Source organism: Perognathus longimembris, chromosome 2 (genome assembly GCF_023159225.1).
Source record: "Perognathus longimembris pacificus isolate PPM17 chromosome 2, ASM2315922v1, whole genome shotgun sequence".
In the NCBI taxonomy this organism is placed as follows: domain Eukaryota; kingdom Metazoa; phylum Chordata; class Mammalia; order Rodentia; family Heteromyidae; genus Perognathus; species Perognathus longimembris.
Genome location: NC_063162.1, coordinates 125,424,269 through 125,446,065, shown reverse-complemented (window position 1 = coordinate 125,446,065; position 21,797 = coordinate 125,424,269). Strand labels below are relative to the sequence as shown.

The 21,797-nt window shown below is 37.0% G+C and overlaps 1 protein-coding gene across 1 annotated transcript in view; it reads right to left on the bottom strand.

The window, feature by feature from the left end:
- Positions 1 to 18,181: 18,181 nt before the first annotated feature.
- Positions 18,182 to 21,797, bottom strand: part of Foxp2 (forkhead box P2) — a 496,440-nt gene continuing 492,824 nt past the window's right edge. The window contains exon 20 of the mRNA XM_048340096.1: positions 18,182 to 21,797. This exon is cut by the window's right edge and continues 405 nt beyond it. The gene's annotated coding sequence lies outside the window, so the exon portion shown is untranslated.

The following is a 21,797-nucleotide window of genomic DNA, read 5'->3' as shown; positions in this document are numbered from 1 at the left end:
TGCTTCTATTTTTTTTTTATGTCCAAATCCTAAGGAAGTAACCTACATGATACTTAATGAATAGGAAGTACTAAATCAGATGGTAAGGCCTTTGCATAGGCTATAGTTTTAGTACAGGCACTATGGTAAAGGTGTAACCTTTGTTAGGCCATTCTAAGAGCAATTTGATCAGGAGTAGGCCATCCTCGCTCAGAGATCCTGCTCCTGATAAAACTGTCACTGGACACATTAGCCACATGTAGTCAAACAGTCATTGTATCTATTAAAACATTTTTTTTAACCAGCTACTCTATTTTGTCTGAATATAGTTGAAATCCATGGCCCATTTTGAATTAGCATAAGTCAGTAAGAAACTCTGCTTATCTATTCCTTTTAACAGAAACATCAATGCATATCAAGATGAAATTTAATAAAAGTACTGATGGGGCAACACTGAGCCAACACTCACATCCTCTCACCTCTTCCCCTGGGAAGGGAACTGGAGTTAATGCCATAAGGACAGGAATAGCATCATTTGGGTATCGCATCTCGTACATTGATCCTCCAGAGCTTTGAACAAAGAACAGAACATTAGTCCCCTCATTGCCCAAGGAGGATGTTAACCTGCACCTGTGCAAGAGCGGGGACACTACTAAAGTCACCTTTCCCCGCTGGACGGGCCAGCTGCCAACTGTGAATGGGAACTTGGTTAAAGTAAAAGATTCTTTGTCAGGAATGTGGAAATGGTGACATTAGGGACTAGTCTGGGCTAGAGGATAAAGCTTCAATGAAATTTGCAAGTTCATTTTGGTTTATATACCCGTTGGAGCTGAGACATTAAATGCAGAAGGCTTTTAATCTAGGTATTTTAAACACTACTTGATACCATGGACTAGTGTCACTCAACAGAGAGTACTTCAAGGACAGAGCTATCTCTGAACCAGAATAAGACCCCAGGAAGGCTGATTCAGCCCAGAGCATTTGGGACAGGGTTATTTTCTTTTGTTTCAACATTCACTTTTGAGAGAACTGGCTTTTCTCTTTGCCCCTGCTGGAGAGCTAATAACTTCCTTCGTGTTCACCTTACTCTAGTCCCTCCACACAGACTGGTGCAGCTGACTTAGCCTGAAAGTATGCCATGTGTTTTATTTACATTTATTTTCACCTATCATTTACTGGAGAGAGATAGAAAAGTATCCCAAGTAACAAAATTCAGGAATGGGTCAGGTATGGTGAAAAATAACAACATAGGAGAAATAACTGTAGACTAGAGGCTGAGCATTCAATATTAGAGCAAGACACAGGCAATACATGCAGAAGATTATAGCCAAACACTGTCTTGTCTGAGGCAGGTCTATTAGTTCATAAGATTTCTAAAGATGCTCTCATTTCCTACACACATCTGAGAGTTCCACTGTGGCTAACATTGAAAATAAATAATCCAAATCAGCTTGGCCATATTAACTCTGAAATCCACTTTACTAGTGAGATAGAATTTACTTCAGGCCATCTAGGTCAATAGCCTTAAAGAGGGAATTCCAAAGATGAAGGCTGTCATAGAAAATGCACAGCCTTCAGACCTGTGTAGTTCTAAATCAGAGGGCTTAGCACCTCCAAGCCCTCCAGCTGCTGTGAGGGCAAACTCAGGAAAGAGGTGGTCATTGGATATAACCTAAATCTCCTCTCTGCTGCCTCTCCCTCAACCCTGAAACAGAATGCTGTTGAGGTCTGCTACCTTGATTCCCCCTGACAGCAAAGAGACCACTCATGAGGTATGGAAGCCTGGAGGGAACAAAGGCAAGTGTAGATGTGTGTGAGCTCATACTTTGGTATGATGAAAAGTAGGTACTCTTCAAAAGGTCTGCTCTGTGGCAGAGGGGCTCGTTACTGAGAGCAGAGCTGCACTGCCCACACAAAGGCAGGTGGGGAGGGAAGGGGTTCAGTGAAGTTAGAATAGAGACAATATAGAACCAAAGATCATTGAATCTTAAATCTGCTGGCTGCAAGCAAAGCCATTTAATACTGTTGGTATGAGCAAAGACTTGGCTGGAAAAAATATGTTTTCCAGTGTACTGTCACTAGGTAGCTTTTGTATTAGTTTTTGGAAACATTGGTTGAATGTTTTTATATCTCTAAGCCAATCTTAACATGAGACTGTGTAGCAGCATGATGGTCTCCCCAACAAAGATGGCCAGATCTTTACACTAGAACCTTGTGAATCCATTGTCACATGCAAAGAAGACATAGGCTGCAGATGGAATTAAAGATGCTAATGAGCTGAATGTAAAAGAGGGAGACCACTCTGGATTATCCTAATAGGCTCAGCATGATTGCAAAGATCCTTAGAAGTAGAAGAAGCAGGGAGGCCAGGTCTGTGATGTGATGTGAGAAGGACTCTGCCTGCTGTTGTTGGCTTTGAAGATGGAGAAGAGGGCCACAATCCAAGAGCCACAGGACCAAAGGCTGCTTAGAAGGTTAAGAGACAAGGAAACAGATTCTCCCCCAGAGCATCCAGGAAAGCCTGCAGCCCTACAGATACAGCAGATTTAGTCTATTGAGACATATGAACAGATGCTGGATGCTAAATTCATTTTGTTTTAAGGCACTGAGTTGGTGGTAATGGATTATAGCAGAAACAAGAAATGAACACTGAGCTCCAGAGCCAGCTAGTAAATGTGTAGTTTTTGCATTAGGCTTTGACTTTGGTAATGATGGGCAGGAAATCCACAAACACTTGGGGAAAAGAAAATGGAACTTGTTGTCTAAGTGAACGTCATGTTATTCTTTCTGCTTGGTCAGCCAGCTAACATCCGGTTTCATCTCTTGCATTTTATGTGGTAGCCTGTTGGGAATGAAAACAACATTTATCACTTATTAGAAGTAGTTTCCAACACAAGCCAATTCCAGCACCATGGGCCTCAGACTACAGAATGACTTGTTTAGTGATCAGCAAAAGGTAGCTGAAGGTAATTTAACCAAGTGAATAGCAAAGGGATGGGACAAAAAGTCAGCAAGAAAGGAAGGAAGGAAGGAAGGAATGAAGGAAGGAAGGAAGGAAGGAAGGAAGGAAGGAAGGAAGGAAGGGTAAGAAGGGAAAGAAAAATGTAACAGTAGAGAAGGATTGCTTCTGAAATTGTGCCAGATTTACAGATACTCAAAAATCAATGTTAAAGAAGAACAAGAGTAGATTTCCAAATCACAAACACAAATTGACTTTGGATGAGAAAGTTCCAAAATGAAATATACTTGGTTAAATATACAATAGGACCCGACTTTTCTTTTAAAGAAGCTATTTGTTTGACATGTATACTAGAAAATTAGCCAGGCACTGTTGGCTCTCACATATAATCCTAGCTTCAAGGAGGCTGAGATCTGAGAATAGTTATTCTAAACCAGCCTGCACAGAGAACTCGCTGAGGCTCATCTCCAAATAATCACCAGAAAACTCGAGTAGAGAAGCTTAGGCACAGTGCCTAGACCCTGAGTACAAGCCCCATGACCAACCCCATCAAGAAAGGAAAGAAAGAAAGAAAGAAAGAAAGAAAGAAAGAAAGAAAGAAAGAAAGAAAGAAAGAAAAAGAAAGAAAGAAAGAAAGAAAGAAGGAAAGAAGGAAGGAAGGAAGGGAGGGAGGGAGGGAGGGAGGGAAGGAAAGAAAAAATAGGCTTTGATATAATGCTGTTCTAAAACTTAGCACATTGAGCTCACTTCTTAGCATATAGCTATTGTTAAGAATATCCTTTAGCAGGAAGAAACACGTGATGTTCTTGGAACAGCCTAGAAAAGAGGCCTTCTAGGTCTAAGGTGGGATTTGTTGCAGATACTGGCTTTGTCATGTGCACTTCAAAGATTTTTACCACCCCATAGCCCCATTACATTTTCAACAAGTGTCTAATGGGAAATGAACTTTAAGATGGAAGAAGAGCAAGTGGGTGAGCCCTGGGGCGTGGTCTCCTCTAAATGAGCAAGCACATTTTCAACACAATTGGCTGCCTAATCATGTGTTGCCAACTTGGCTGATGTATTTTGATGTGTAAGCAATTATGTTTCTGCTAAAAGCCTTGGTTGGTAATGCTTTTGTTCTTAATTTCTTACAACTGAACTAACAGAGGGAAGAAATTGTTATGGAAATGGTTCTTGGTATGTTTTGTTTTGCTTTTTACCTTTTCAAAACATTTTTCAATTAAACATACCAACCTATCCAAGGTTTACTACACCTGCAAATACTGCACAAAATAGATAACTGAGAGAAAAACACAAAGATAATAAAAATAGCTTTATAATTTAAAAATTAAAACTTCTAATGGAAAGGCCTATATGTTTGCATTAAACCACATCATTTATCTGAGATTAATTTTACTCTGTATCTCTCTGTACTAGGTAGAGTCGTCATCGTCATTGTCATTGTCGTCGTTTTCTTCTTCTTGTTCTTCTTGTTGTTCTTCTTGTTCTTGTTCTTCTTGTTCTTGTTATTGTTCTTCTTGTTCTTGTTATTGTTCTTCTTCTTCTTCTTCTTCTTCTTCTTCTTCTTCTTCCTCTTCTTCTTCTTCTTCCTCCTCTTCCTCTTCCTCTTCCTCTCCTCCTCCTCTTCCTTTTCCTCCTCCTCCTCCTCCTTTTTCTTTTCTTCTTTGTTGTTGTTTTTTGTTTTTTTTTTCTTTTTGGTCAGTCACTAGGATTGATATTGGGCCTGGTGCTGTTCCTGAACTCTTTTTGCTCAAGAGTACCACTTTACTACTTTGAGCCATGGCACCACTTCTGGTTTTCTGGTGGTTAATTGGAGATAAGAGTCTCATGGACTTTCCTGCCAGGGCTGCCACAATCCTCAGATCTCAGCCTCCTGAACGTATAGGATTATAGGCTTGAGCCACCAGCTCTCAGCATTCTGAACATTGAGGATGAAGCACATATAGTCCCTAAATTGATGAAGTATCCCTCCAGGTAAGCATTTGTCAAATATGAGCTTAGTTTCTAAATCACCTGAGATTTCATGCAATAGGCCTTCATCTTAAATAGAACCACAGACTAAATATTTTAAGTTCTAGTATACAGGCCTATCATAGCTTCCACTAAAATTTTTGTAGACCCTGCAACAAACTATGTTGCTAATTAATTTCAAACTCTCATACATTCATTCAATGGGGAACACAAACAGCCCTTGTGCTGTTACTTGACTCCATCTGAAATATGAAGTAGATCATAAAACAAATTTGAAAATAGCCATATTTGCCACCAAAATATGAGATGAATTTCAAGACTTCTAGAAATGTATATTCTTTAGTTACTTCTTAAAGTTATTCACAACATATTCCTGGAGTCCTGGTGAGTTTGGTGGTTCATAATTTCCAGATTAAGTGAGCATTTGTTATTATTCCTTTATTAAAATGGCTTCATGTGAAAAGTGATTTTTAGAAACAATGCCAAGACCTTTTAAATGTGTTCTCTGAAACTGGGATACCAAAAATTCTCCTGCATAATTCACACCAGAGGAAGGTACTGCTAACCCTGATCACAGGTTAGGGTTCTCTTTAAGTGAGTCAGGAAGTTAGAGAACGTTAAGGACTCTGTTAGCTAAATTTGGATGGACTAGCCAGGGAGTATCTAGTGGGGCAATGGATAAAGGAATGTTTTCCATAGACCAAATTCTGGCTACTCAGGAAAGTTAAAATGGTGTTACTGGGCATCCTGTCTGACCCTGGCAGTAATAAATCAGAAAAAATATAATACCCACACTTAGCACAACGAGCAGCAAATGACTGCTTTACATAGGTAGGGAAGGGGGACTTGTAAGTTTATTATTTTTTTCCCTAGATAATTCTGTTGCAATCTAAAGAGCTGGAGTTAGTTGTTCTGGATTGATTATGTTGAAATCCTCTCCTCCACAAGTGATTGATGGTAGTAGGAGGTGGGGCCTTGGTGATGATTAGGTCATGAAGACTGAGCCCTCAGGACTGGGATACATGTCCTTAAAAAGGAGACCCCCCCCAGAGACATTCCTTGTGCCTCTTGCCATATGAAGATATAGTGTGTGGGGTGGCATGGGGGCGGAGGGGGGAAGGCTGCATATGAACAAGGAAGCAGGAATTTCCCAACACCAGATTAGCCAATGCTTTGATCTTGGAGTTCCCCACTTACAGAACTATGAAGACAGAATGTGTGTCTTTCACAAGCCAACAGTTTATGACAGTCATGAAAGTCCGAAGGAACTAATGTCTCAAAGAAAAAAAAGGCAGCTTTCCATATCAGTAAGGCTCGAAATGGAGCCTAACAATTGAAAGGAGAACTAGGGCCTACTGAATTTCCTGAATTCTCCTTCTCAGAGACCCTCATTGCATTTGACCCCGGTCATTCATAGGTGCAATTCTAAGTGGGAGACAAGCTGGAGATTAATCCGAAAGTGAGCATGGTCACACAACAATGAATATTTACTTTTACATAATTTTTAGTCATTTTAAAATTACATTCTTTGTGCTAAACTTACATCTCATAGCCACTCAAGTAAAATAAATCTGGTAATCATCCTAAATTCCTCTATTCTCTTATCATATACATTTACTCACTAAAAAATCATTTAACATACTCCTTCCTCTTTCCTAGTTGAGTATTTCATTAAATGCATTAGACTATGGCATGGTTCTTTAAGTGGACCAAGAATTTAGTCTCAGCCGATGCACCATTAAATGTACTTTTAAAAATACACAAAACATATTAAATACTGCCTATATGCAAGCAAAAATGTCACGATCAAGTTGTGCTTCAAGTGTTAAAGAGCCAGTCCCACAATCAAGCAAAATAAGTAAGCTAAGCAAGAGGCATATCCTGAGTTCAAACCCTGGTACAGAATTAAAAAAAAAAAAAAGGAATATAGCTAAATAAGAAAGAAGAAAATCACACTAAAATAACTCATTAACAAATTTTTCTGCATTAGAAACTACGGAGATTCCTCAGAAGGCTAAACAAAGAGCTCCCCTATGACCCAGCAGCCCCACTTTGGAGCATTTACCCAAAAGACTACAAACAAGAACACACTAAAGCCACCAGCACAACAATGGTCATCGCAGCTCAAGTTGTCAGAGCTAAAATATGGAACCAACTCAAATGCCCCTCAGTAGACAAATGGATCAGGAAAATGTGGTACACATACACAATGGAATTTTATGCCTCTATCAGAAAGAATGACATTGCCCGATTTGTAAGGAAATGGAAGGACTTGGAAAAAATTATACTAAGTGAAGTGAGGCAGACCCAAAGAAACATGGACTCTATGGTTTCCCTCATAAAGAATAATTAGCACAAGTTGAGGCTCGTCACAGCAGAGGATCACAAGAGCACAATAGCTATGCCCTTATGACCACATAAGATGATGCTAAGTGAAATGAACTCCATGTTATGGAAATGACTGTTATATCACTGTTGTAATTACTTTCAACATGCCATGTGAAAGCATAGCTTTTTATTGTTGATGATCCTCTTGCATACCCTTCCTGTGGTTGTTCCAGCGTTATCACTGTATCTCATCTGAGTATCCTGGATACTGTAAATATTGGTATTAGAACTAAGGAAGTGAAAAGGAATATCAAAATCAAGAGACAAAAGATAAAAAGACAAGTGACTCCAAAAGGAATACTGGCAAAATCACTTGGTGTAAACCAATTGAACAACTCTTGGGGGGGAGAAGGAAAGAGGAGGGGGAGGGGGAACAAGGGAGGAGGTAACAAATAGTACAAAAAATGTACCCATGGGGCTGGGGATATGGCCTAGTGGCAAGAGTGCCTGCCTCATATACATGAGGCCCTGGGTTCGATTCCCCAGCACCACATATACAGAAAATGGCCAGAAGTGGCACTGTGGCTCAAGTGGCAGAGTGCTAGCCTTGAGCAAAAAGAAGGCAGGGACAGTGCTCAGGCCCTGAGTCCAAGCCCCAGGACTGGCCAAAAAAAAAAAAAAAAAATGTACCCATGGCCTAACGTATGAAACTGTAACCCCTCTGTACATCACTTTGACAATAAAGAAGTAATTATTATTATAAAAAAAGAAACTCCCAATGTTTCATTATTTATTTAATGGGTTAGAAGCCATTAGCATAAAGCTCGTGGTAAAATCTTGGGTCACATTTTGCTATTACCCACATTCTGAATGCTGCTATAAATCACATTTACTATTGTCAGGGTCATTATCATTCAGATGTCTTTGGGATAGAAATTCTATCTGTCCCTTCTTCATAACCTCTTTGTCCTAGTAAGGTGATCATTAAGATGGCAATGGGTCCTACATTAAACTCTGCCCCAAATATATACCTCTATTAGCAAACAGACAAAACTGTCTGTAATTAACTCCTATTAAGATCAGTAAAGTTCCTACTTGCTGGTCCTTTGAGCATTCTTGTAAAAGCAAGACATGAGATCCACTTAGAGAACAAGATCTTTTTGAATCAGACACAAGAATTTCTATAGTCCATTCTAATTGCTATAACAAATGTTTTAACTAAGTAACTTATAAAAAAATCAGAAATTATTTCCTCACAGGTTTGGAGACTCAGTTAAGGTGCTAGCAGCTTAGTGTCTTCTGAGGGCCAGCTCCCAGGTTCATAGCTGATCACTTCTTGGTATGATGTTACATGGTAGAAGAGGTGAGTTAGCCACTTCTTCTGTTATAAAGGACACAAAGCCTAGTCACAAGGACCTCACTTTCATGACATAATCACCTCTTCAACCCATCCCTCCAATACTGTTTTTAATGATTAGACTTTTCACCTACATATTTTAAAGGAATACAAATATTCAAACCATATCAAGATTTACCAGGTAAGTAATATTACACAAGACCAAACAGACCTACTGTCAATTCAAAGATCCACACCACTGGTCTGGAAGGACTTGGAAAAAATTATACTAAGTGAAGTGAGGCAGACCCAAAGAAACATGGACTTTTTGGTTTCCCTCATAGGGAATAATTAGTACAGGTTTAGGATAGTCACAGCAGAGGATCACAAGAGCCCAATAGCTATGCCCTTATGACCACATAAGATGATGCTAAGTGAAATGAACTCCATGTTATGGAAAAGAGTGTTATATCACTGTTGTAATTACTTTCAACATGCCATGTGAAACTGTAGCTTTTCATTGTCGATGATCCTCTTGTATCCCCTTCCTGTGGTTGTCCCAGCGCTATCATTGTATCTTTTTTTTTTTTTTTTAGGCCAGTCCTGGGCCTTGGACTCAGGGCCTGAACACTGTCCCTGGCTTCTTCCCGCTCAAGGCTAGCACTCTGCCACTTGAGCCACAGCGCCGCTTCTGGCCGTTTTCTGTATATGTGGTGCTGGGGAATTGAACCTAGGGCCTCGTGTATCCGAGGCAGGCACTCTTGCCACTAGGCTATATCCCCAGTCCCTATCATTGTATCTTAACTGAGTACCCTGGATACTGTATATATTGGCATTAGAACTAGGGAAGGAAACGGGAATATCAAAACCAAGAGACAAAGGATAAAAAGACAAACGACTCAAAAGCAATACTTACAAAACTATTTGGTGTAAACCAATTGAACAACTCATGGAGGGAGAGAAAAAGAGGGGGAGGCATGAGGGAGGAGGTAACAAACTGAACAAGAAATGTACCCACTGCCTTACATATGAAACTGTAACCCCTCTGTACATCACATTGACAATAAATAAGTAATTATTCAGAGGAAAAAAAACCAGAATTCCGAACTTGAAAAGTAAAAGAGAGAGAGAGAGCAAATGGGCCTTCATGTTTTACTTTTTCCTTGAACAAGCAACCCATTGTTTTTAATGCTACTCAATCAATAAACAGTCTTCCTATTCATTGTGCTAATAAGCCAGCCTTATGGAACAGATTTCAACAATGTTATTTCAAATAAACCAGCCCTAAAGGGTGGATTTTTGCTTATTTTCTTTCCAATACCAACTGGCCATACTTAGCAAAGAATTACTGAAAAAGGAACTTGAAATATTGTCTGACATGTAGAATCTAGCATAAATTTAATTTACATGCACATCATAAACTACATCATCTATACCAGAGAATATTAAAATAAATTGTAGGTGCTGTAACTGAAATGTAGTAAGAAAAGTCTTAAAAGATTAATTTTGGACAGCAGTTTGGTATTCATTTTTTTCCTACTCAACCAGAGGAACCCACATTGCCTGAGGCTGAATTAGAATTGCTATGGCAATTCTAAGAAAGAGTTAATGTTTAATAATAACTTCCCAATTGGATTCTAGCAAAGCAAAAGGGAAAATACGGAGGCAAAGAGAGAAATATCCTAAAAGTAGACTGGAGAAGTAATTACGGACAGAAGTCAATGGGATGTAATGGTATTTTATCTTCTTCAAACATTATTTTTTTTTCCATTCACACTTGTTTACTTCATATTTAGGTGTTTTGTTAATTGATTGGTAAATTTATCACTCTCCTTGCAGTTAGACAACTCAGGAATTGGCTATATCAAATAAGACCAAACCACAGGGAAATGCAAAAGAGAGAGAGAGAACAAAGGAGAAAGCGAATGACCTAATGATATGGAAAAGTTGATCATATGCAAGAAAGTTCCTGAGTCCAGTTGTAGAATGCTATTTCCTTCTTCACTTGAACATATAAAGAAGGATAATAAATACTGAACAAATCCTAAGTGATGGGTGCTTGCCAGCCTACATCTTTCTATATGTCTTTCTGATCCTTATGGACAACAGAATGAGAGTTCCTGAAAGGCAGGGTGTCTGTGGATCTTCCTTTATTGCTAAGAGTACTGCCTAGGTTCTCCTAGACACCAAATAAGTAAACAAGTGAATGGAATTATTAATTCTTTCTTCAAGAAGATCCAAGAAGCTGATATACTTATCCTGCAGCTAAGGAACCCAAACTATAAGACAAGGGAACCCTCAGACTAGCCTGATAGACTTTTATCTTTCTACCTTCATTTATTATTCCTCTTTCTCATTGTTTGTCTCATTGTTTGTCTCTCACGGAACTTCTGGTAGAAAAAGGTGCAGGCAGCTACTAAAACTCATAGCTGGGTCACCAATTAACTACAAAGTTGATCAGAAACCGAGATTTGTGAATCATGTAGTCTTTGCTTTCCAAGCCAGCTTCCTTTAAGCAAAACAAAAAATCCATTAGTTATTGAAGTTTTATATTGCTTCGCTCACAAATGTTGCACATATTTGCTGTCTGTTTTAAAAGAAAATAATTTCTTTGATCATAATTAGCAAATTGAGTCATTGGACTTAGATTTTTAAAAGTGAATCAAATGACTTTGAAACTCCAATGACCTGTAGGACATGTGATGGAACACTTTTCTCTAAACAAATGAGAAGACTGTGACAGGCAAGGTAAGCTAAGCTGTGCAAGGCCCCCACGGAAGGGAAGAAGTAAAGGTGAAGTCAGGTCTCCATGATCCAACCACATGTTGTATTTAGAATAAGACATGTTAACTAGCATGAGGCCAGCATACCCATCATCCTTCTACCCCTAATCAAGTATGTTTTTCAAAAATAACATCAATAGGAGGAATTAGACAGAAGTTTGATATTTACCTCACTGTGCTGTGTCTTCATTTAAATTTTCCTGCTATACTTACACAAACTGCCATTTAAGATTTTCAAAATGTATTAATTCCTAGTAAAGTTGTAGAAAATTCCTGTCTTAGAACTTTGTGCATTCCTTGGAAACCTCAACTTAATATTACACATATAATTTTCCTCTAGAACACCATGCCTTGAAAGTGTAACTGTGAAATTTGAACTCTACATGTCTCTATAACCACATGGAACATTATAATGGAAACCAACTCCTGTTTAATTCTTTCAAGGAAACAAATCCTTACTAACTTTTGACTTTAACACCTTCCTTGTTGATTTAAGGGAAACATGTGCCAGTGGGAAAATGAGAAAAAGGAAAAAAAGTGGTAAAGAGGCATTAGCATCAACCTGGGAGTGACTGATTCTAACAGAGGGAGAAATTTGTGGAGCAGAGTAGAACCATATGGTGAGACAGGTAACTGAGGATATTAAGTCTATGAAACTTGGATGGACTTGTGGATGGTAGTCTTGGTTTCTTAATGAACGATTTATTTTTCTTAGAACCTCATAGCACATACTAGTGAGACATTTGTCTGATTTGTAAGATTAGACCTTTTGACAAGAGGATGGTAGTGATGGTTCTGGTAAGCTATTATCTGGAATATCATCCTATATAAGGAAAGGATTTCCATCCTTTATACATTGAAAAAGCAACAGAGCTATAATAAGCCTATTATAACTGAAGGGCTTTTTCCTCTATTTCCAAAAACTGAACTTATTTCAGAATTAGCTAAGCTTCTGATGGCACAGAAGCCAAGCCTCAAAGCCTAATGGAAAGTAAGAGGCTGCACTTCCTTCAAAGAGTCAAATGAGAATTCTCTACATTAACAAAGGTAACTTCAGCTTTGTCTTGTAACCAGTGACCATAAAAAATATCTAAACTAAAATGTGGTTTCATCCAGTGGAAGGAAGCAAATTCAAATTCTTACAGTATGGAAAAAAATGGAGCAATAGTAGGGCAAGATCTTATCAAGAGAGGTGGCCACAAGGTAGCAATCACATTTCCAAAATATGGTGGCACTGGAAGGCTGATATAAGAAGGCAGTGGGAACCTCAGAGGCTGAATGAAGAGCATCCAGTAACATGAAGCGCATAGTGAGACTGTGGAAGAGCAGAAAATGTTCTAGCCAGCTACTAGGTACCATGAGCTACCAAGGAGATTTTTTAGTCAGGAGTATAAGAGCCACCAGAACTGGGATTTCGGGATGTGAATAACAGGCATTGAATCTAGAGGGTCCTTGTAAAGACATGCACTCAGGTCATCTTCCTCTTCACTCATATTCAAGAGCATAGCTGATAAACATGATCTAATCACAATTGGAAGGTCTTAGGGGTTCTTATCCTAAGTGAATTGAGTCAGTGTTAGAGAAGGAGAAGTTATGTGAATTTGAGGCTACTTACATTAGGGCTAAAAATAAAAATTCATTTTTATAGAGGATGCACAGGTCTTACAGTGATTCAAAGGCTTGGCCAGAAGTGAGAGAATACAGATGCTGACCTCTAACCAGCTGTGTATAATTAAGCAAATGTATCAAATTCTCCAAAAGGAAGACTTGGGGGCACTTTTCCAGTACTTATCATGTACAACATTTAGGGATTTGTGTCTGACAAATATTCATCAGATATAATATTTTCTCCAATTATACTTTCCATTTCATCTGCTTCAGTGCAAACATCCTAATTTGAAATGACTCTCAATTTGTAATCTGACAACCCCCAAGGTTTGGACCTCCATGATTTCATTGTCAATGGACTGATAGATCAGCAGCCTCACATCCGACTTCCTCTACTGCCCCAATAGCAGAAACCCAGAGGGTATGGCCTTACAATCCATCCTAACATCTTTAGTGAGCTTCTATTATGCATCAGGCATTCGGTCAGCACTATCAAATAAACAGAATTGGAAACTGACCCCAAAACAGATCTCCATTTCAGGAGCAGATCCTCCATTACATGGAGTCAACTCAACTGGTTAGCTATCTGTCAATACCCTCTGACTTCACTGGACTAAATAGCAACCTTTCACACCAAGAAAGGCCAAAGGCTGCATTATTATGTCTCAGTTAAAAGAATGCTGAATTACTCTATACTGTTTGTACCTACTTAAAAGCCATAAGACAAGTAGGTCCCAATGGAAAAGTAGCTAGTAGATTAAAACCTACATTTTAATTGTATTTGCAGTGATTTTAAACACAAATTTGCTACCATTAACCTACAAGGGTATTCAAGATAATTGCTATGAGATAACTTAGTGATAGAAAAATAAAGTATTTATTTACACCAGAATTTGTGAGTTGTTTGGCATAAAAGATAAACATTTTTCTGTTCTTTTTTACAAGATTTCTTTGGCAATGTCTCTATTAAGTCATTAACTTGTTCCAAAATACTTGAGACCTCTATGAATTCCTGAACTCAATGTAAATGTCTTATAAATGGTATGTACATATATGCTCTTCAAGTGATCAAATGATTTTCCAAATACTAAAGGCAGATGAAGTGTGCAACTTGAGGGTAAGATGGGAGGGAAAAAATGGGAGAGAACAATGGATAGAGTAGCTTTGTTCAAGATATGATGTACTCATATCCTGACAAATGGAATTATAACCTCTGTACAACTACCCATAAATTACGTAATTTATGTATAATTTAACATAATATATTCTATATAAATTATAATGGTATACATAATATTTATGTTTATATATGTATATATGTATAACAGCAGAAATGTCCCCTATAAAAAATTAGGATAGTAATGGTTACTGGCCTAAGACTATTCATTCAGCAAAATGGCAACTACCAAATTATCTAAACTACACATTATCTAAAAGACTTCCGGGTTATATGAGGGAGAAAATGGTCTTTTATTATTTTTTTGTTGGCTACAACTTTAAGAACATTTTAAGCCTAGCACTGGTTTCTCACGTCTGTAATCCCTTCTACTAAGGAGGCTGAGATCTGAGGATTGCTCTTCAAAGCCAGTATGGACAGGAGACTTATCTCCAACAAACTACTCAGAAAACTGGAAGTGATGCTGTGTTTCAAAGTGGTAGAGTGCTACCCTTGAGCACAAGAGCCCAAGGACAGCGCCCTGGCTTCAAGTTCAAGCTCCATAACCAACCACCACCACCATCGACAAAAAGAATATTTCTGAAATGATGGGGGAAATGAAAAATGAAATAAATATCATCAAATATCACAAATAACTGATCTTACATCTAAATGAACATTAGATATACCACCAAAAGTGGAAAATAGATGAAAACCAGGGTCTGAGACTAGAGGCAATTAAACTCATTTGATTATTTAGTGAGACCCAGTAGCTTTGCCTGGCTATTGAAAAACAAGAATAGTTCACTCTGAAAAAGTGATTGTAAAGTTGTTCAATAGCCTCTGCAGTCCTTTTTTGTTTTTCTAAATTAACTTTGGTATAATCTCTATTGTCAAAGAGGTCTAAAGTGCAAATAAATGTCTGGCATTGCTTGTGAGCTTTAGGTACTATTATAATATTTCAAATTAATAATCCCAGAAAAAAAATTTCTGTGAATGGTCTGTTAATTTGGCTTCTTGTAGATTAGTTATGTGGAGTTATTTTCTTTGGTATAGGATACTAAATAAAAATATGTAAATGATAGGGTACAGTTTAATTATAAAGGCTCTCAGCTTGATGCTTACCCTTTTTTTCAGTTTAGGGCAGATATATAAATATAGGGTCACTACAACTTCATGTCAGGGGACTTGCAATTTTTAAGTTTTTAATCACTTTTCCCTGGGTCTTCCTGTACATCTTTCTTCTTCCCCAGCACATTTGATGACAGAGACCTAGTAATTATTTTTGTGTATTGTTTCAATATATTTGAGAGTTAAGAAAGAAGGTCAGATCAGGTGTTCCTTCTATATGTCACATGCCGGAGGAATCCAGCACTGGCACTGCCACCTCAGAGAATAAGAGAATGCTGACACAGGGCTCTCATGATCAGTTTCTCTGCATAATATCTACAAGGAAATGGCACCTTGCTGTTGAACACAGGGGAATCTACAAGTGTCTGAGCTGGAAGGGCTGTCAAGTTTCAAATTGATGATCCCCTCAGTTGTATAATTGGGGCAAGAAGAGTTGAACAAATACAGGTGTGCATAGGAGAAACATTTGCCTTTACCTTATCTTTTTTTCTTAATAGTCTATTTATTGTTCTCTTTTATCATCAGTTATTGTTACTTATTACAAGGCAGAAAGTGAAAAGAAGAAATATTGTAGGCAAAGTAAAGAAAATATTCTTGGACACACCTTTTTATTTCCTCCGTTCTGTTAAGCTTTCTATCTCCCTGTGCATGTTCCCTGTCAACTCCTTGGACTACTGGGATAAATATAAGGAGGACAAATTTAATAAACATAAAGAGGACAGAATGTATTATGAAGGCATTTTTTTTAGAAAATCATTGGAAATTGAAGACCCATTAATTTAGGGTATGGGAATCAGCTTTAACTTTATATAAAAGAGTTTAATTTACTTCAAAGACGTATGAGTAAATCTTCACAGAAAAGTTATAAATTAGTAATATCTATTGGCTTAAAACTGTAGTTTAACTTTGTTTCTAAAGTACATGTGGTTGTGTATATGTGTATGTGTGCATGTATTACAGATTGATTTAAGTAATACAATTGCCCGCAAATGCAAATTTCCCTCAAAGTCATAAACTTTTCTTCTCTTATTTCTTCTGATATTTCTACATATTCATTTGCCATATGACCAGAAAATAGGGATAGGAAAGAGGACAATAACATATGTCAAGGCCTGTATGAAGCTGAAGCTACCTTTTATTTTCACAGGTTATGCATTCTCTTGAGGTAGATTTGTACTTAGTATTTTGCAAGCTTTCTCTACTGAGTAGAAACAGAATAATATTGTAGAGGCAATTTAGGTGCAGATGTTAATGGCCATGTGTAGTTGTAGTATATTTAGTTTGATTTGTGAGAGTTATTTATGTATTTATTCATTCATTCACACTTTTTAAAGATTCAAAGTTAACTTACGGGGACAGTTTTCACAAAGCCACTACATTGCTTATTGAATCCACAAAATATATCTGGAAAAAACACTACTTTAAACTAGAATAGCATATGTTTAAATTTAGGGTTAAGGAAAAAATATTTGCCAGGTCACTTTTTTCCTGTCTTAAATTGCAATTTTTTTGTCTGACTCACTAAATTATTCTCTTCTTTTATCAAAGGATAAAAAACTGAAAAAAATGCATTTTCATCTGTTACATTGCCTTTAGTATGTTAACAAAATACACTAGACAAGTTAATATTAATTACTTTCAACTAATTGATAGTGAAGAAATGAATTGTAAGTTTTAAGAAAATTAATCTCATGCTCACATATCTTTTAAAACAACTTTTGTCCTACGGAGAGTCCTTTAGTCAGGATTCCCTTTCCCTAACATGACAGACAACATTAATCACACATAAAATCAAAAATATATTCCACATATTCATTTTCCTCCTATTCTTGATTATGACTGGTTCAGGAATACACAAATGCATGTAGAATTTATTTACATACACTTTTCTCTTCAGAGGTTCCACCTTGTCTGGTTTTGCTACTAATATATATGGCATAGATCCCTAACATCTTAAAAATCAGCCCCTTGGAAAGTCACTTACCCTACCCCTATACATTTGCTTTAAGGATGGCAGTATACCTGAGGTGCTACTGATGGTTTGTGGCAAGAAGAAAAAATATCAAGGTGGAAAATGCATGAGACTAAAAAGAGTGAATTCATCTTTTTTCTTATCCTTGGCATAAATTTAGGAGGTGGAGGACTTGTACTAGGATTTGAACTCAGTGCCTTTCACTTGCTAGGTAGGCCCTTTACCACTCTAAGTCATTCCACCAGTCTTATTTGTCTATTTGTTTACCTGTTTATTTTTGAGATAGGGGCTTTCTGTATGCATGGGCCAGCCTATGTAGCTAGGATAACAGGAACTGGAGTCTTGTAAACTTGTATGCCTTAGCTAGTCTTCAACCACCATTGCCCATAGCCAGGATTATAGGTCTAAGCCAGTACAACCAAGCAACCTTTCCTCTTTCTTAAGGTTTAAATTTTATGATGTCAAATTGTATTATTGTAAACAAAAGAATTTAAATATGTCATGCTTGTGTGTAAAAATAAATTTTGCATGTGAAGATCATTTTTAATGAACTGAATTACACAGAAAGCCCCACCTTCATTTCCTAAATTTGATTATTCTAGCTGATGGTCTCCCAATTCCTCTGGAAATGGTTTTAAACAAATTGTGGGACATATGTACACAAATTTATGGTTTGACTCTGGTATGGAAGAATGATCTCTCCGGAAGAATAAAAAATCCTAGTGGTTATAAATGGATCGAAAAGAATTAGATTTTTTTTATTTATACTTCAGAAATGTAATCAAGTGAATGAAATGGTTTCATATACATTTTTACATCCAACAGTAGTAACACACTGTTCATACATTAATTCTATAGTAAAATGTACATCCTTATTTTTTTCCTTTTATCTTTTTACTTTTTTTTCTTTTTCTTTCTTTTTTCTTTTTTTCTTTCTTTCTTTTTTTTTTTTTTGGCTAAGTAAGATATGCCAAGTGTTCATGGACAAGAACTCCCGCCAAAACAAACCAAAAAAGCCCCCAAACATCAACAAAGAAAATAACCTTTCCTTGCAACCTGAACTAGTGAAATAACAAGGGCAAGCCATGTTCCTTTCGATAGCTCAATGGCATTAATAAAGCTATTGTCTAAGTGTCTGTTAATATTGGCATATGTAAGATGAAATCTCACAAAGTCTCAAAAATGTAAACGCCCAATTTGAAAACTTTACAAAATAGTCTATTGGATTTTGTGACTGAATATGCCCAGAGACATTAAAGTCCAGGATGGTTTATTTTAAGTGTACTTCTGTAGCTCTATTCCTAGCTGACTATCCTTCGATTCCCTAATCACAAAGAATTGCATTCTTATGAAGTTCAGCAGCTGTAGACACAGAATGCTGATGACTTTTTTTCTCCAGCTCTGAGTTATCGAAAGAAAACCCAGTTAGTGGTAATTCTACCAAATACTTGTAACATCCACATAAAAATTTAATTGATTTTCAAACAGTACAACTGTGCCATGAATCCAACCACATAGAATATAAACCTTAAGCCTACTAGGTTTAAGCAATTGTGTCTTTGTAGACTAGAACTATGTAAAATAAAATCTGATAACTCCCTGGTGTTAGAGGTAGACAGTTTTCTTTCAAATCCTAGGTTTGGTCCTTTATTTTATTCAGCAGTGAAAGCCATGAATACAGAACGAATAACAGCTGTTACAATTCTCAACCATGACTTCTAACGTCAGAGAATTCAAAGTATGAACATAGTACACAGTAATGAAAAGTATCAAAAATTAGTTTACCTCAAAAAAGATAAATAAAACAGGTATATTCCACCAATACATAAACAGATGTTTGTGCTACAGTTAAAATTTGCTGTATACAAAAGATCATAGTCCCCAGAATCAGCTTATGATAGAAGCAAGAATACATGAGCCATTTAAATTGTCAGACATTATGCTTTATAAGGTATGCACAGAAGTTCAAGCAATAAATACATACATTAGTTCAAAGCCTTACAATAGCTACGCAAAGCAGATGCAGAAAAGCAGATTTGCTATTACTAGCAAGCAATGATATAAGAGTAAAAATTCATGAAATGCATTAAAGCAACATTTTTCTTAGAAAAAAGTCTGGTCATTTATGGGTCCACCAACATTTTTACATAATATGCACAATTATCAAAATACAGACCAAGCATTTCAGAAAACTCCAAAAAACCTAAAATCTATTTTCAAAGCAATTGCAGTTTTGGAGGTTTTTCTGGTATAATGTGCAAGCAGCTATTTTTTTAAATTGTATTCATATAAAACCCATGCAAAACTCTACAGGTATATGCATTCTGTGGCTGAGACTTCCTTTCAAAAGTTTTGTAACTGAGGTATGCATACTTTAGCATTGCAGTCTTAGGCCACCCTTCTGTTGGTACAACTCTCACTGTAACTTTCAGTTCATCGAAGCATTTGGAACATGCACCCGAAAGACTCATTTTTCCTTTCAGTAATCCTTATAGCAGGATCCTAGATGACTGAAAACCATCCTTCACAATACCAATCTTTCTTTTGATACCATATCCAAAACTTCCGGTTCATTGATCATGACCCATAGACAAACATAATGAAAAGTAGCAGTTACTGCGGCGTTCTCACGTTTCATGCAATCTGCCATAATTGTTCTAATTTTTTTCTTTTTTTTCTCTTTTTTTCTCTTTTTTTGTTTTTTGTTTTTTGATTTTTTTTTTTTTTGCAGAGGTAGAAGCTTTCAGAAAGCCTTTTGGGTAAGTGGGAAAACCCTTTTGAAAGCCGTATGTCCTTTTATTTGGTGTGATAGATGACTGGGTATCTCTCTAACTCTATTTGCTGATTTCAGCAAAGAATAAACAAATGAGCTTAGTTTGCAAGAACCCGTTCCATCACATGGAACTGGTACATATGTTAAGCTCTAGCAGCCACCTTCTGTCAAAACTGTTTGTAAAGCAATAACCATAATCAGGTTATGAGGTCCCTTGGTTGGGGGAAAAAGTATTATCAAGACTTGGCACAGCACATGAAAAGCAACACGGAAAGTTTCTAGGTTTAAGCAAACATCTGACTATGCTATCTTCCACTACACCATAATGCGTTATCATAGTTTTTGGGGTTTGGAGTTGTCAAGAAAACCAGCATTCCAACAATTTGGCCTGCGCAAGTCTTTGAAGGGAGTGTATTGTTAGTGTTAGTATCCCGTATAAGAAGAGGCAGAATTATATGTAACTTTGGTTTGACTGAAAATAAATACCATGGACTACAGTTGCTATAATCTTTGCTTTTAGTGTAAAAACTCAGCTAGATCACTTTAAAATCAATATGAAATTAATTTTTGGCTTTACTAGACCTTTTATGTTTGGTTCCTACTTTTTTGTTTTTTTTTGTTTTGTTTTTTTTGTTTTGTTTTTTCATTATAACTTAAGACTATAAAAAAATAGTACACAACAAAGATTTGGACCATACAAGACATCCTCTAACAACATGTACTCATCACCAAAAATAAGTGACTGGATGGGGTGGGGGGGGGGACAAAAACACAATGTACTATATATATATATAACCATATGCAATCTGCATTTGCATCAAGTACATAATCGTTTTGGTCAGTGATCCACATTTGTTGCTTTCTAGCATATCATCACTTCCACTGCGGATTTTGTCCTCACCTCTGTCTTTAATGAAAGCAAATCTTCATTGCATGTAGATGGACATTTGGCCTCAGAAGATTACTCTGTGACTGAATTAACACTTTTAGTTGTGGTTATTACTATTTTTTGTCGTGTTTCTTTCTTTGTTTAGGGCTAAATGAAAAGATCCCAGAGGTCATCAGAAAACAGCAGGTAGTTCATGAAAAAGGTTCCTTTGTACGAATTGAAGTTACAGAAGGCTGACCAAAGCATGTGGCTGCTTCTGTCCTTGAGCTCTTGGCCATGGTTTGAGTTGGCTTTGGTTTGCAGCTGTAGCCTTTGACTGTGTTTGCAGGTAGACAAAGCTTTATCACAAGGAGGTAAAGAGTACAGTTGTAAGATCTATGCAGATATGCAAATGTTTCTATGGTGCTTGCACAGATAATGTTAGCTTAGGATTGCACTTTACATCTTAACACTAACAGCACAGACTGGAAGCCTAAGGTTTCAGATGGTTGCAACAGTCTAATTACTGTGTTTTGTAATAACTAACTTATGTCATTTACAGTTGGTGGCACCAACATAAAAAATAAAACAAAACTAATGTTCTGTTGTTTAAAATTCAGCTAGATACAAGCAGTGACACTAATTTCTGATACTACTCCTGTGCAAATTAAAAACAATAGCAACAAGTTGAACTTGACCAGCAATTGTTTCTAACATTACAACTACTGAATGCTGGAAAATTCACATTAATGAAACTAACACTATTTTTGGCAGTATATGAGGCGCATTTGCTTTCTACAGGACATGTATCCTCATATTCAGTCATTTCATAAACCCTTAAGAGCCACATTTTTTTAATGGGCAAAGCCATTATAGAAAGAACAGTTTTTTTTTTGTCTCAAGAAAATCAGTTTTTGTCTTTTTTGTCTT